The sequence below is a fragment of the Castor canadensis genome, chromosome 12, assembly GCF_047511655.1.
Source record: "Castor canadensis chromosome 12, mCasCan1.hap1v2, whole genome shotgun sequence".
Classification (NCBI taxonomy): domain Eukaryota; kingdom Metazoa; phylum Chordata; class Mammalia; order Rodentia; family Castoridae; genus Castor; species Castor canadensis.
The window spans coordinates 9,783,958-9,798,775 of record NC_133397.1 but is presented as its reverse complement, the minus strand read 5'-3'; the positions used below and the strand labels follow the sequence as shown (position 1 = coordinate 9,798,775).

Genomic DNA, 14,818 nt, shown 5'->3' with positions numbered 1-14,818 from the left:
CTCCTGGGGTCCAACCCTTCAACTTAGAGTTCATTTTACCAGATAACTCATAATTTAGAATAATTTACAATGCCCATATCTGACTGCAGATATCTCAGACCTGGTCTCTGATCCTGGGTAAGTTTCTAAGAGCTCATATAGCCTCATGAATCAGAGAGCCCATAGCTTCTTACAGTCAAAAAGGGGCCCCCAAACCCAAAAACGTTTCATAGCCACTAACTCAGATAATGAATACAGCATGTTTTTTTCATTCCTACTGAATTATTTAGATAATTGCTTTTGTTCTCGCAATAGTCACAATTGGGAACAAATTTTGATCACTTAGACCCTGAGAAGGGCAATTTTCTCAATGGATCAGTGAATGTCTTGGGTCTTTCTATTAACAACTTTACCCTCTAGAGCTATAAGGTCTCCTTGTCCAGCCCTTCTCACACTGGTGGAGACACAAGGACCTTAGTAAAGAGAAATGATTTGCTAGCCTGAAGGAACCAGAATGAGGTTGTGGCTAAAGAACTCTGACTGCAGACCAGCAACCTCCCGTTGTTTAACCACCAACTGTTGCCTCACTGATGCCATCTCACTTCTAAATACCTTTATCCCACAAGATGAACATCTCTCTTAGAAAATCTATTTCCCTAGAGTCCACTTTCAAAGTAGAGTTTAATTCTCATTTTTCTTTATAGGGACATTGACACTGGAGGACTGAAAGGAAGGAAGCCTTGCACCTCGGTTGGTCTTGGTTTGGCAATCATCTTGATGAAAGTATTCAGTTTCATTGCTGCAGAGATTTCCAAAGATAGCACCTCCTCCAGGCAGTGCTCCCCAGCTGCAGATAGCTGACTGTGTCCTCCTCTGAGCTGGTGTTGAAACTGCCTTTTGCATTTATTGCATGGATTATGAGGCACAGCTCCTTTCTCAGGCTCCACAGACTGGACTGTCCCTGGATGGGCATAGCCTGTGTGTTTCCAACACCCAGCTCTGAGTCTAACACAAGGTCAGTAAACAAAGTCTGTGGGTGAACCTCAATCCCCAAAGGAAGCTGCCTCTTCAGAATGCTGGGGAAATCCTCCCCCTCCCTGGCAATTATATGGGAGGTGGGACTTTCAGGAATGCTACAGTCACCCATTCCTCAAAAATTCAAACAACCTCATTTTTCTCGTTTTACATTTAAAAAAATAATTTTTACAAAATAGACTCCAAAGCATTGTCTCTGCTTCATGGAGTCATGGCTGTAGCTATAGTGGCTTCTGTCACCATTTCCTTTGGTCATCATTGAACAATGACTTCAAGATGATTCCTGCCTTGTAGAGATAATCTTAAGTTTTTAATTCACTTTTTTCTCTCCAGTATATAAAGCACTAGTGTACTTAGCCTTAAATGACCTGAGGATGTCAAATTATAAACCAGCACCATGATAGAAAGCACCTCTGTACCATGATGGAGACGCAAATATTTTAAAGCATTCATGGTGAATGTAAGAGATGGGCACTCTGCAAACATGCATGAGGGCTGGATTCCATCCCCAGCAACACACAAACACACACACACACATACACACACACACACACATACACACACACACAAAGCCCAAAGCCTATGAAAATTTCTCCATACTCTGAAAAGCTTATATGTAACCACTATGTCCAATCTTACTTGTCATTCCCAATGTATTGTATTACAAGCTTGAAAACTGCATATTAAATATCACTGATCAGATGAAAATTTGAGCTCATTGTAAATGAGTTGTTTCCAGGACCTATAGAAATATATGGGGAATGGACTTGGTGGGGGGGCATAGGGACATGGCACCATGTGAATGCATCGTTATGGGGGTGCATTCACTGATGGGTGTGCTCCTAAAGGGTAAAAATCTGGCAGCAATCAAAAATCCTTGAGCATCATTTCCCATCTGGTTTGATTTTAGAACTGGGAGAATTGTAGGCCCCTGTGGGTTTGTGGCAAATGGGCAAATGTAAGGCCAGTGGCCATGGCTGTACTCCTTTAGGTAATAGTTTTCAACACACTGGTCCCAACTCCCTACTCTCTCTGTCTCTCTCTCTCTGTCTCTCTCTCTCTCTCTCTCTCTCTCTCTCTCTCTCTGTCTCTCTCTCACACACACACACACACACACACACACACACACACACACACACACACACACACACATCCTAACCCAGCTTTACCACAAGCTAAATGCTTGGCTGGTGACTCTGTCTACTATGACTTTATCTGCACAGTTGATGTGGTTGAACAAAAAAGAATTCCCAGAAGTTTCTTTCAAAGTTTGACCCAGAAAGGTAAAATGAAATCATGAATCCAGTGATTCAGAGAATGTCTTGGAAGATATTTGTGGCTCCTGTGAATCAATGGCAAAAGGGGAAAAAATGGCAAAGACAGATGTCTCCTCTGCTCCATTGTCTGGGGCCTGAACGAAGATTACCTGGGAGAGGGCAAGTTACACACTTCAGAGCTCCCAGCTCACCAGAAAGCACATCCATAAGAGGCAAGAAAGAGTAATAGATAGAGTGAATATAATCAATGTACATTATATGTACCCATGGAAACACCATGACGTAACCCCTTTCTATGTACAATTTAATAGTGCCAATAAAAAGAGACTATTCACAAGTCCCTACATTTAAGTATTCATCTATACATGTGAATGAATAAGTAAGGCTCCAAAGTATCAGGAATTCAGACATAAATTATGTATACCCCTTGCTCTCTGGTGTCCACGGGGTGTAGATGCTGATAGCAATAGCCACATTTGTTAACGTACCTATGTTATCAGGCTCCATTCATTAACTCCAAATCTCAACACTGCATTGTATTATTTTCTACCCTACTGCTGGAGAAAATAAAGCTCAGGAGGTAAGGAAAATCATCCTCACACAGCTTCAAATGGTGGACCGGGATTTGAGCTTAGGTCTGCAGCCCTCTTCTGCTTACTACTGACCCATTGCACATGGGACCTACTTCTCCAGAGCTCAATATTAGTAGCAGAAGTTCTGAGCCTTTGTTCCTGGTTCTTACAGGAGCAGCGTAGCCAACATAGCAATTTCCTACAGGGGATATGAGAGAACCAGGCTCTTCCAAGTGTGACCCTCTGTGCTGCTGAGCTGTTGGGCTATGTTCTAGACCTGCCTCATCTGTGAGCATCACACTTTGCAGTTGGGGCCCTGAGGCATAGTTACTTATACCCCCACATTTGTACCCCAGCTTTTTGTATTCAAGGACAATCTGCAGGACCCACACCATATTGTTTACTGCCTATCTTTCCCTCACACTTGGTGATTAACTAAGCCTTTGTTCCTAACTTCCTATCCCCAGAAGGCTGGGGCCCCACCCATGGGCCAGTTGTGAAAAGACTGGCCCAGTGGTGCAAAGATATCCAGGGGACTTGGGTCAGGGCCCTTCATTACACAACACACACCAATGTGAGTGTCTTTTCTCTTGCAAAGCTGCAACTGTGTTTGCTTATCTTCACCAGAACAGAAGCTGTAGTTTATATGGGTGACCCACACTTAAGCCATACAGTCACTCTGTACCTTGAGGCTGAGACTATTGTCACACCATGGGGCATCCTTCTCCATGAAGACTGCAAATCCTACACTTTGTCTGAAAACTCCAGCTCTGGGAAATACAAGGGAGGAGGCAATGGAGGACAGACAGAATGCAGACCTCAAGCCAAAATGAGGCTCCTAATGCAAAGTCCCTTTAGGAACACACTGCACAGAGACTAGGGTAAGAGACAGAGAGAGGAAGAGAGGTCATCCTCCCTCCACTGTGAGCCTTTGGCCCCACAGGGACCAATTTACTCCCTCTTCTGTGCCATGCTAAGAAGTCAGAAGATGCTCATGCCACAAGGTTTACAGAGAGCAGGAGGCCTTAGCAAAGACGACAGAGCACAGCTGGGGAGCCCCCATCCCCATCCTCCACAGTCCACTCCTCCCTAGGCAGCAGCTTTTTTCTGTTTCTTGCTTCTGCCGGATTTGATCACCTATCCCTTCAATGCCCTTCACCATTTACATAAATACCTGAGTTTTCCCTTCATTCAATGTTTTATACAAACTTGTTGCTAGCTTCTCTGTGCCATGCCCTCTTCCAGGTTCTTGGAACATCATGGTGCATAAATCAACAAACATATCTGCCTCCTTGAGTTTCTATTTTCCTGGAGAGAGGCAGGCACTGGATATTTCAACTTACCAATCTACTTGCCATGGCTGAAGTAGAAGGCACTATGGGAGAGGTAGGCCATAGAAGGAGCCCAGGGAAGGTGACCCCTAGAGCTCATGCAGGTGTGGGAGGAAAGGCCTCCCTGTGGAAGAGGTAGAGAGTACAGCTCTGGAGGTGACAGCAGGGTACCTAGGATATTGAAGGAATGGCAGAAAAGCCAGGGGAACCAGAGAGGAGCAAGGCAAAGGCAATGGTAGGAAGGCTGGGAAGAGGAGAAAGACAGTTGGAGTCTAGGTCTTTGAAAGGGCTCTAGGCTAGGTCTGAGACAGCATCTGACTTATTTTTGGTCACCATGGCAACTGGACTAAAAGTGGATAAAAAGGCACAAGGGCAGAAATGGGGCTGTTAGTTAAGTGCAGTAATGGAAGTGAGAGAGGAGAGACACTGGGCCTGGCTGCTACCTTGATGGTGCTGAGAACTGCCAGATGCTGAGGTGTTTTGAAAGCAGAGACAGCAAGATTGACCGTGGGTTGCAGCAGGAATAGGAGCCATTCATGGAGTAGGTCTATTAACCCAAGAACTGTAAAGGATAGAATTGCAATAATGACAGAGCACCTTGAGGGGAGAAGACCAGGCATTCTGTTCACACACCTTAAGTTAGAAGTAGCTCATACAAGTGGAAATGACAAGGGTGGGCCTTCCGATGGATGAATCCAAGGCTAGGTGAGAGATTTGCACTGGACCCGTGAACTTGGGAAGTGCCAGTGCACAGATGGCACTTAATTCCACGAGACTCAATGATCACCTTGGAAAGGGGTGCAGAAAGAGAAAGCGGAGAGGGCCACAGACTTGAGAGTGAGGTCTCCACCACGCAAAGATCAGAGACTAAGAGAGAATAGGCAGGAAGACTAAGAAGGTGAGAGGAGCCCAGCAGGAAGGAGTGAGCAGTCCATCTTCAGAAATTATTTCAAAGAAAAGGTCAGTGAGCAGCTGCATGTACGAACTGGCTGCTTGATTTAGCAGTATGGGTGTCCACTTGTTAGTGACCTTGACAAGAGCAATGCCAGTGACATCTGAGGTCAAAAGTCTGACACTCACAGTCTTTTTGTTCCTGAACACAGAGAAGGACCACATCTGTTTCGTGCACTCTGTGCAGTTGGTTTTGTAAGTCAGGGACACACCCACATTCAAGACAGTTCTCACAGGATCTCTTTGCTTCCTCACCACAGTTCTCCATATCTCTCTCTCTCTCTCTCTCTCTCTCTCTCTCTCTCTCTCTCTCTCTCTCAACTTATCTCCCTCCATCCCTTCCTCTCTCCCCACTCCCTCTTCTAGCCCCTTCGTGGCAGAAGCACTCAGCCTCTCAGACTTGAATGGGAAGGGCACACCCTTAATCTCATCTTTGCTCTTAGTCACTCCTTTCAATTGAGACGTGTTTTGAGAATTTTTCACTCAAAGCCTTATTAAATTCTGTCTTATTTACAGACAGAGGCACTTTTCCAAGATTCCCAGATTTATGGAGTCTATTTGATTTTGTTTTTCGTTTACAAACTATCCAGATCCTGCTGTGCACCTCCTTTTTCATCTAATACCTTGCTGGTGCAAATAACCAGCAGTTCTGTTCACCATACTTCACCTTGGAGCTATGATCTCAATAAACATGGGATTTACCAAATATTTTGCTGCTTGGATGTCTAGCTCTCCAGAGTGTTGTAACTATTTTTTCTTACCTCTGAAACTTCTATGAAGCCAATGGCATATATTTTAGGATTTTTTTCTTATTAAAAACTAATAGCAATTTTTATATGAGTCAGGATAAATAACACCAGAAGCTGTAACAAAACTTCCAAATCTCAATGATTTAGTAAAATAAGGGTTTATTCTACTGGCTAATTGGAATATGAAAATTTCCATCCTAATATTGTAACTGTAATAGGGTCTGTGGCCTGGATGTAAACTGTATTACTGTAAGCAGAAATAGCGCAGAATGTCTTCAGCCAACTGTCAACACCTGTGCACGCAGCTCGTGTGCTGCACTTCTCTGGTCACCATGGAAGCCACAGGCAGAAGATGTAGGTGTCAGAGCAAAGAACTCTGAGTATCTGTTTCATCCCTGGAGGAGAAACAACAGGAAGAGTCACTCACACCACATCAGACTAAGACTATAAGAAAGAAAGAAGTGATTACTGTTTGCATCATTCAAGTAATTGACTGCAAAAACCATCTTGCTATACATGAGCCCCCAAAAACTTGAAGTGGAAAAGCGAAGTCAGTGAGTGAGGGCAGTTATTTTGGGGGACTTTGGAGTAAAGAAAAGAGATGAACTGGATGATAGAGGAAGGAGAAAGCGGAAGGGTCTTGGTTTATTTGTTCAAATTTGTGTGATGGGACAAACGTCTGTATGTCTGAATGCTGACGGGAGAGATCTGAGATGGCATTAAAAATAACAGTGAGGCCAGACAGCAGCAACATCTTTTGGAAGGGCGAGGAGGGGGACTCACACGTGCAATTGCCAATGACATCAGCCAAGAGAGAAGACAACTCATCCGAGTAGCAAGGCAGGTAGCAGCATCTCCAAGCACAGGTGTAGGTTAGTGACTAGATGAGTTGGTGGCATCTTCCATAGGTTCTATTCTTAAAACTAAAATTTTCTAAGCAAGGTCACCAACCATGATGGGAGAAGAGGGGTCAGGGTTTGAGGAGAGAGAGGAAGGCGAATGAAACAGACACCTGGCGGTGTAGGTTGGTCATAGGTGAGGGAATTACAAACCACTCATGCCATTGCCTTAAAACTCCTGGATTGAGACCAGCATTGTTTGCTCCAGCCAAGTCCAAATCCCACCTGTCATCGTAATGGGCCATGGAAGTTGAGGTGGGCTAATGGGGCAGTGACAATATAAAGGAGAGGAAGACTGGGAAGCAAACAGCAATAGAAGTATGCAATAGATTGTAAAACTCTGGGAGGTTGAAGGATCATTGGGATTCAGGGCATTAAGAGAAAGGAGTTGAAAGTAGAGTGAAGGACAGAGAAGAACTCTTTAAACAAGAGGTGATGAAGAAGTTACCATTATTCCTGGTAGTCATGAGACCTTACCTAAGTCTATGGAAGTGAATAGTTTAGGGGGCAGAGGAAACAGAAAAGGCTGAGAAACTAGGACCCCCCCTCAGTGTCAAAAAAGGGTCATGTAAATGCGTACTGATGCTTATCATACCCATTGTGGTCAGGTCTCACAAAGGACCAGTGAGTCATGAATGAAAAACGTCAGAGTTGGGGAAGTGACAAAGGAGCAAAAGATGACTTCAAGAGAAGCAGGTGGCTGGTAGAAACTGGGGGAAGGCTAGGCTTTCAGAAGGACAGACAAGCCTGAAACCTGCAGAGAGAAGCAGAACTCCTCACCACACAGAAAACCAAGGATATGGGTGGATGGGAAGGAAAGCACTGCCATGGTGGGAGTCAGGGAGGTAGATGCTTATGAAACAGCCAAGGCTCAGGGAGTCACAAGCAAAGGGAGCAGTCAGGAAACACACGGCGAAGGTGAGTTTTTGATGGCTGACTGTGTATTGTAGCAATCACAAGCAATACATTATAGAAGGTGAGGAAGATAAGAGGGAAGTCTGAAAGTCACTACCCATGTTAATAAACATGAGCACTGCCTCATGTCCTATCTAAAGTTTGCACATGTTCCCAAGTCTTCCAGCTTCTGGGTTCATCTTTTCTTTGTGTATCCAGTGAAAATGGCCTAAGTCCCACTCCACATGCAGCATAGAAGATTGAGCATCCTCTACCAGCTTTCAAGGTCTCCAGGGACTTCTCCCAGACTCACCCTCACTCCAAAGGTCGGCTTCCTGTGAACCCCAGGGTTTGCACTAACTTTCCTCTCATTCTTGCTCAGGAATTGGACAGACTTCAAAGGTTACATGTTTTCCTCAAATGTGGAAGCTAGACCTGTAAATTAAATGTATCTATTGATATATATATATATATGATCATATAGATAGAAACATTTATATATATGCATATATATAGTTAGAGAGAGAACAAAATTGTGTGACTGCCTGAGGGGACTACAGGAGGCAGGAGAGAGAAAGAACATGTTAGAGAATGAAAAATATTGAAACAACCCATCTATATACGACTATAGTACAATGCACTATACTTTAAGCTGTTGAATATTAGGGGAGCACGGTGATAGAGAATGAGTAAGTAATGGGGGACTAATTTGATTAATTCACAATATATACAGATCTGAAGTACCACGGTACTTGGTATCTCCTTGGACTATCAATATACACTTTAGAAAAATGAAGGGTAGGAGGGGAAAATAGGTCTTTTCCGGGGGGAGGGTACCAGTGGGAGGAGGGTGGGCAAAAGGAAAGGGTGAATGAGGGTGAATATGGTGGAAGTATTTTGTATCCATATATGAAAATAAAAGAATGAAACTTGTTACAATTGTTCTAAGAAAAGGAGGGAAGGGGAAGAGACAAAATAAGAGGGGTTAAATCTAACTTAAGATGTGTTATAAGCACATATGTAAATATCACAATGTATCCGCCTGTATAAATATTATATGGTAATTAATTTTTAAAAATAAGTGCAAAAATAAAGATTGGAAAAAAGAATTGGACAGACTTTTAGCCTTAAATTGATTTTTAGACCTTTCTCCATACCAAGACATTTCTTCTTTTGTTATTCCACTATTTCCTTTGCACACCTCTACATTCTTTCTTTCTCTCTCTCTCTCTCTCTCTCTCTCTCTCTCTGTCTCTCTCTCTCTCTTCTCTCCCTTCACCTCACATGCCCTGTCCTCTCCATCTTCTCTGTGCAATGTATCTAGCAGATTCAAATCCCTGCAAATTCCTGCTACTTTAATACACAGATCAATTGCCACTCTCAACCCTCACCCTCTACTAGATTCTCATCCTAACTTGGGGTCTGCTAAACACGAAGAACTGATTGGCCGTCCTATTTTTTAGCACATGCATATTAACAAGATTTGAAACATACGCTAGGTGCTATATAAAGCCCCGGGCAGTGTGCATACTTTTGAAGTGAGGAAGAAATTGTATCAAGGACCTTAGGGACAGGATCATTGATGGGAGTAGAACGTATTTATGGATGTGCCCCAAAGTCAGCATTTTGAGGGCTCTATGTTTACCTGGTAGGGATATTGGAAGAAGAGACCCTAAAATTACAACACAAATAATTTTTAGTAAAGGTCAGCCACCTGCCTTTGGCCAGTCCTACGTCAAATGTGGACATAGGACCACATTTGGGTCACAGGCACAGTCACACAGAGTAACTTTAAGACCTGTGCTTTAAAAGGAATGACTGAGCTTGACTCCTTTTTAAATCTTTCTTATCTTTTTTTTTTTTTTTTTTTTTTGGTGGTACTGGGATTTAAACTCTAGGCATCACACTTGCTAGGTGGCAGGAGCTCTACCACTCGAGCCATTTCGCCAGCCTTCTAAGTCTTTTTAAGTCTTAAAAAATACCTGATCCTGATGGGGAAAATTCAAGAGCTTGATCTATTTGATACCATTTATGATCCACTTAACACAGGAATTCAACTCAGATATAAACAAGCCAAATTTCAATGTGTAGATTAAGTCTTCCTTTCCTATTAAACTAATGCTCCTTTTATTTGAAATATACAATTGGCTACATCCCTGGGCTTTTTTGTTTTTGTTTTTGGCAGCACTGGGGTTGAACTCAGGGCCTCACACTTGTTAGGCATGCGCTCTACCAATTGAGCCACTCCACCAGCCCTACATCCCTGTTTTTTGTTTTGTTTTTTTGCAGTATTAGGGTTTGAACTCAGGGCCTACACCTTCAGCCACCCTTTGTCCTTCAGTCCTTTGTTGTGATGGTTTTTTCTTTTTTCAAGATAAGGTCTCACAAACTATTTGCCTGGGCTGGCCTTGAAACAAGATCTTCCTAATCTCTGCCTCCTAAGTAGCTAGGATTACACAGGCATGAGCCACCAGCATCCAGCTACATCCCTCTTTTTAAACATAGCCTTTATGTTAGTTCAGATTGCTATAGCAAAGTACCATAGACTGAAGGACTTATGAATATCAGAAATATATTTCTCACAGTCTGGAAACTACAAGTCTGAGACCAGAGTGCCAGCTTGGAGGAGCACTGATGAGGGTCTCCTCCAGGTTGTAGACCTCAATCTCCTGCTGAGTCCTCACATGACAAAAAGAAAGGAGCTAGCATTCTGGCATCTTCTTATCTGGGCACAAATCCTACTCCTGGGGGCTCCACCTTTATGTTATAATTACCTCTCAAAGGCCCCTTCTCCTAATACCATAACAAAGAGGATTCCATTCCAACATCTGAATTTGGTAGCCTCATCCTGGGCATTTGATCACACCACTGTGGCAGGAGAGACCCTCAGCCATCACAATCCACACTCACACTGAAAATGTGGTGTTCTGAGGCAAGTTCTTCTGCTGGTGTAGGTCAAGTCGCTATTCTAAAATAAGCTACGTCTATACATTCTACCTTATAATTTACAAAAAGGAGGAGGGGAGGGTAAAAGAAAACTCTGACATGACTACCCTGAGTTTTGTTACCTAGACGTGACTTCAAAGACTTGACATTTTTTCCAAATGTTCTAAAAATGGATGTTATGCATCAGCTAAAAATATGATAATTAACAAGTATGCTTTGAATCACATAATAGCAAATGTCAATTTCCTGTAAGATAGGAGTGTTAATCGTGAGCATGGAGGCCTGGAGTTAACTGGAAACCAACTGTGCTTAACAGAAGCCAACAGGACACCCCTGCCTTGGTCTCCTTTGGCAAACAGTTCTTAAGAAGACGAGTCCTGATCCCCTGCTCTGGGGGCAAAGGGGTTTCTAAAACCTGGCTCTTGCTCTTAGTTTCACATGGAGCTTCCCAGCCATTAGCCATCTTCCCAGCTTAGGTTAGATGCTGAGAAACAACAGAAAACACCACTGTGGTGCATCGTTTCTGTTAAATAGCATAGCAGAAACTCAGATTTAGTACCTTAGGTATCACAGTGGTGTCCAATGACCTGTTTTGTGCTGTCTTGATTATTACTTTGTGGATGAAAATCAGAAAACACAAAGAAGGGAAGTTTGTGGTTAGTGGTGTTTCTGCATTCATTCACTCAGTTTCCTTCATTAAAAAAAATGAACTAAATTTCTGTCCTGTGCTGGGCAATAGGTTGCGTGCTGCTCACAAAGCGATTAAGAGTAACTCATGTAGTACAGCTACTGCCTAGAAAGCATGAAGCCCTGAGTTCAAACCCTAGTGCTACAAACAAACAAACAAACAAAAAAGATTAAAAGACACAAAAGCAATAGAAGTCCCTATGGAGCAGCAGTGGCCCAGTGGAAGGCCCACATACAGGGTAAGGCTGGCTCCATGCTGGCAGACATCTTGAGCCTTCAGAGATGAGAACTGCTGCTAGGCAAGGGCTAAGCAGGCTTCCCAAGCAAGAGCTCAGAGCCAGGTCCCACAGGCAATCTCAGTAACACTGTGGTTTTCTCGGAAGCAGAATTATCGTCATACTACCTCACCTTAGTGAACTGATATTAGTCCTCTTTATTTTGGTTGGTGGTTTTGTTGTTGTTGTTTGTTTGTTTTTTTGATATTTGAACTCAGGGTCTCATATGAGCAAGGCAGGTGCTCTACCCTTGAACCACTCCACCACACAAGTCCTCCTTATTTTGTCTCTCTGAGAAGGAAGTGCCAGTTCTCTGTCTGTTCATACTTTCAACAAATCCCTGCAATGCTTCAGTACCAAAGATGGAAGGAAACACACACTTAATGTTATCAGCATCTAGTGTGTGACCAAATTCATGTGCCTGCGCAAGTGTGGGTAAGAGCATGGTGTCCACCGTAGATGGCACTTATGAGGAAGATGTCTCCTTTATGAGGGTAGACAGGAAAGACAGAGTGTGCTTGGCTTCATTTGCCCATTGAAACTCTGAGCCTCACACTGAACTTAATTTTGCCAGCAGCCCAGGGAACACAGATCAAGGTTCTGCTCATCACAGCACAAGGAATGCCCCTCACCTGAGGAAATCAGGTGCACTTCCTCCTTTATGTTATTCCTCTAATATGTGCCTGCACCTTCCTACTCAGGGTGTGACCCAGGAAGCAACAACATCAGGTCATCTGGGAGTTTCTTAGGAATGCAGACTCTCAGGTCTTGCCCAGACTTACTCAAGTTAAGTCTGTGTTTAGAACATCTGTAAGTGTTTCAAAGGCCCAAGCTCTTAAATGAGGCTGTACATTGCACTCACCTAGGGAGTTTTAAAAGTTAAAGGGGCCTGGGTCTCACCTCAGCAACTGGTTTATTTGTTAATGGATGCAGGAGAGCATCAGAATGTCTTACCGCTCCCCAGATGATTCTAATATATAGGAAGGTCTGAGGATGCTTGCTATAGGGACAGCACCTGGCCTTCCCTTTAGCCCAGAAGCTATCAGCATGGCAGAGAGGGGCCCGCACTTATTCCAGAATAGGCAGAATTGGGAGGGATGATAAAAGACACTCATGGCAGAGGAGCTGGAAAGGATGTACCCAACCAGACCAGGTTATACAGCTTCCCATGCAAGCCCCCACTTTACAACAAACCAAACCCAGAAAGACTTTATGCATTCATGACCATGGACAAGTAAGATTCAAATAGAAGTTGGTTCAGATTGAGGTACTGAGAAGGGACCAGTAAGAACTGTAGCCCTCTTCTGCTCTTCTCATCCCACCGCCTGTCTTTGGTGATAACAATATCCATAGTGGCCTTCATCTGCGACCTGTACTCATCCCCGTGGTACAAAGTATAGAGGCTATCATGATTGCTATGATTCGCCTGCATATTTGGCTCCAAGCTGAGAAACAGGGGCTAAGGGAAGGTACAAATACATTCTATACACCGTGCTTAGTATGAGGATACATTCTACACCATGCATAGTCTACAAAATATTAATCCAAAAAGGAAGGTACAGTCAGTCTTGTTACCAAAAAGGAAAAAAGTGTTCCAGCTCCCTAGAGGAAGCAAAGCTTTTCTTGACCCTTACTTTTACAAAAGAGTTTCTCACTACAGGCTTCATCTAGAATGAACGGAATGACCTAATGCACACTGCCTCAAAGACATCCCTACAGTAATAGTTTTCATAAAGCCATTATGTATAATATCCCTGGATGTAAGCCAACGAAATAACATTAAAATGCATGAAAATTCTGCTGGGGACTAAGAACATATGGTCTAAGCACCCAGCATGATGCTGGAATAAAAATTAGCACAACTAGAGGAAGGGATAAATAGTGTGCCCTTCAAACCAGTCCTCATAAATATCACTTCCATTACCCAGGCTCTGGATGAGGCAGTAGAGGATGGGGGTTGAGTCTCTGGCCTGACATTCCTTTACCTTGTGTCACAGATTGAAAGAAAAGCTGAAAGAAGCAAATAGTAGGGTTATAATTCATCTATTAAAACCCATAACTCTACTCAAGACTTGGAGGAAAACATAGAATGACTCATTTTCTGTAAAGTTGAACCAAGTTTATACCCAAAGGACAGTCCAGAAGTTTTCTCAAGAAAGAACTTGTCTTCACTATGGAATGTTTGGTGAGGTCCCAAAATTCTATGTACCATGCATGGCATAGGAAATGTTCTATACTTTTCCATGGCTTTCTTTCTAAATGTCACAGAAATACTGGGGCCATACCATCTTAGAAAGCTTGAGTCTAAGGGAAATTCTTGCAGAGCAGATTGAACTTGAAATTAACCTTGAGAGATGAGGAGGCTGACAATAAGTCAAAATGGATGGGGATAATTTGGGCTGAAAGAAACCACTGAAAGACAGCCTTAGCTTCAAACATGGACAGTGCTGACTAAGGGAGGGAAGGAGAGTGAGAACTGGCCTGGCAGCCTGCCAGACTGGTGGGGTTGGTTTGCATGGGGAGACAGCGGAAGTGTAGGTCCACCTTATTCACTCCCATAACCAGTCCTTCCATAGTCAGGAGCTCAGCTTATAGAAGGATCTACACTTAGTGGTTCGATCTAGAACTCTGGACTTCATCTTGACTCTTCTTCATCCCTCACATCTGACTGGCATCACATCAACTCTACCTGTGAAGTGTCTTTTGAATTTCTTCCATCCAACCATCTCTACATTTCTTGGCTCAGACCTTGTCATCTCTCACCTGGTCTATTGTAAAATGTACCTAGCTCCTTTTGCTATCTTCAGCTCCTGGACGGCCTTCCACATTGTGGCTAGAGGTGATCTTAAATGTCTCAGGCAAACACCTTTTGTCTCAAGAAATATAAACCTACTCCAGCTGGTTGGAATCAAAGTGAATTTTTGAAAAGCTACAGTGGGTAATTTTAGGAACACAAGAATAGATGGGCAACAGGCCTTTTGGGGGGAAAGAAGGAAGACTCAGGATTCAATGCTTCCCTCTCTGATATTGGAATCCATTTAATCACTGTCATTATTGCTTCTTTTTCCTCTCCCCTTTCTCCAATCTATTGACTAACTTCCTCTGCTTGCAATATCCCCAAAATGGCTCCCTCCTCAAGACTATGAGGTATTAGAGAAGCAACACTCACCATCAACTGAGTAGAGTCTTGCTATATATTAGTTTAAATTCTTGAGATAAAGAA

The 14,818-nt window shown here is 43.3% G+C and overlaps 1 long non-coding RNA gene across 2 annotated transcripts in view; it reads right to left on the bottom strand.

Moving 5' to 3' along the window:
- The window catches only part of LOC141414761 (uncharacterized), a 155,367-nt gene that overhangs the window by 128,609 nt on the left and 11,940 nt on the right, over window positions 1-14,818 (bottom strand). Inside the window, exons 2-3 of one of the 2 annotated variants that reach the window (XR_012439601.1) lie at window positions 8,001-8,122; window positions 5,919-6,289 (exon numbers count right to left, since the gene is read on the bottom strand). The exons of the other annotated variant lie outside the window; for it this stretch is intronic. This is a non-coding gene — a long non-coding RNA (uncharacterized lncRNA). Of the gene's footprint in view, window positions 1-5,918; window positions 6,290-8,000; window positions 8,123-14,818 lie in introns of those variants that run through there. 2 annotated transcript variants of the gene reach the window in all.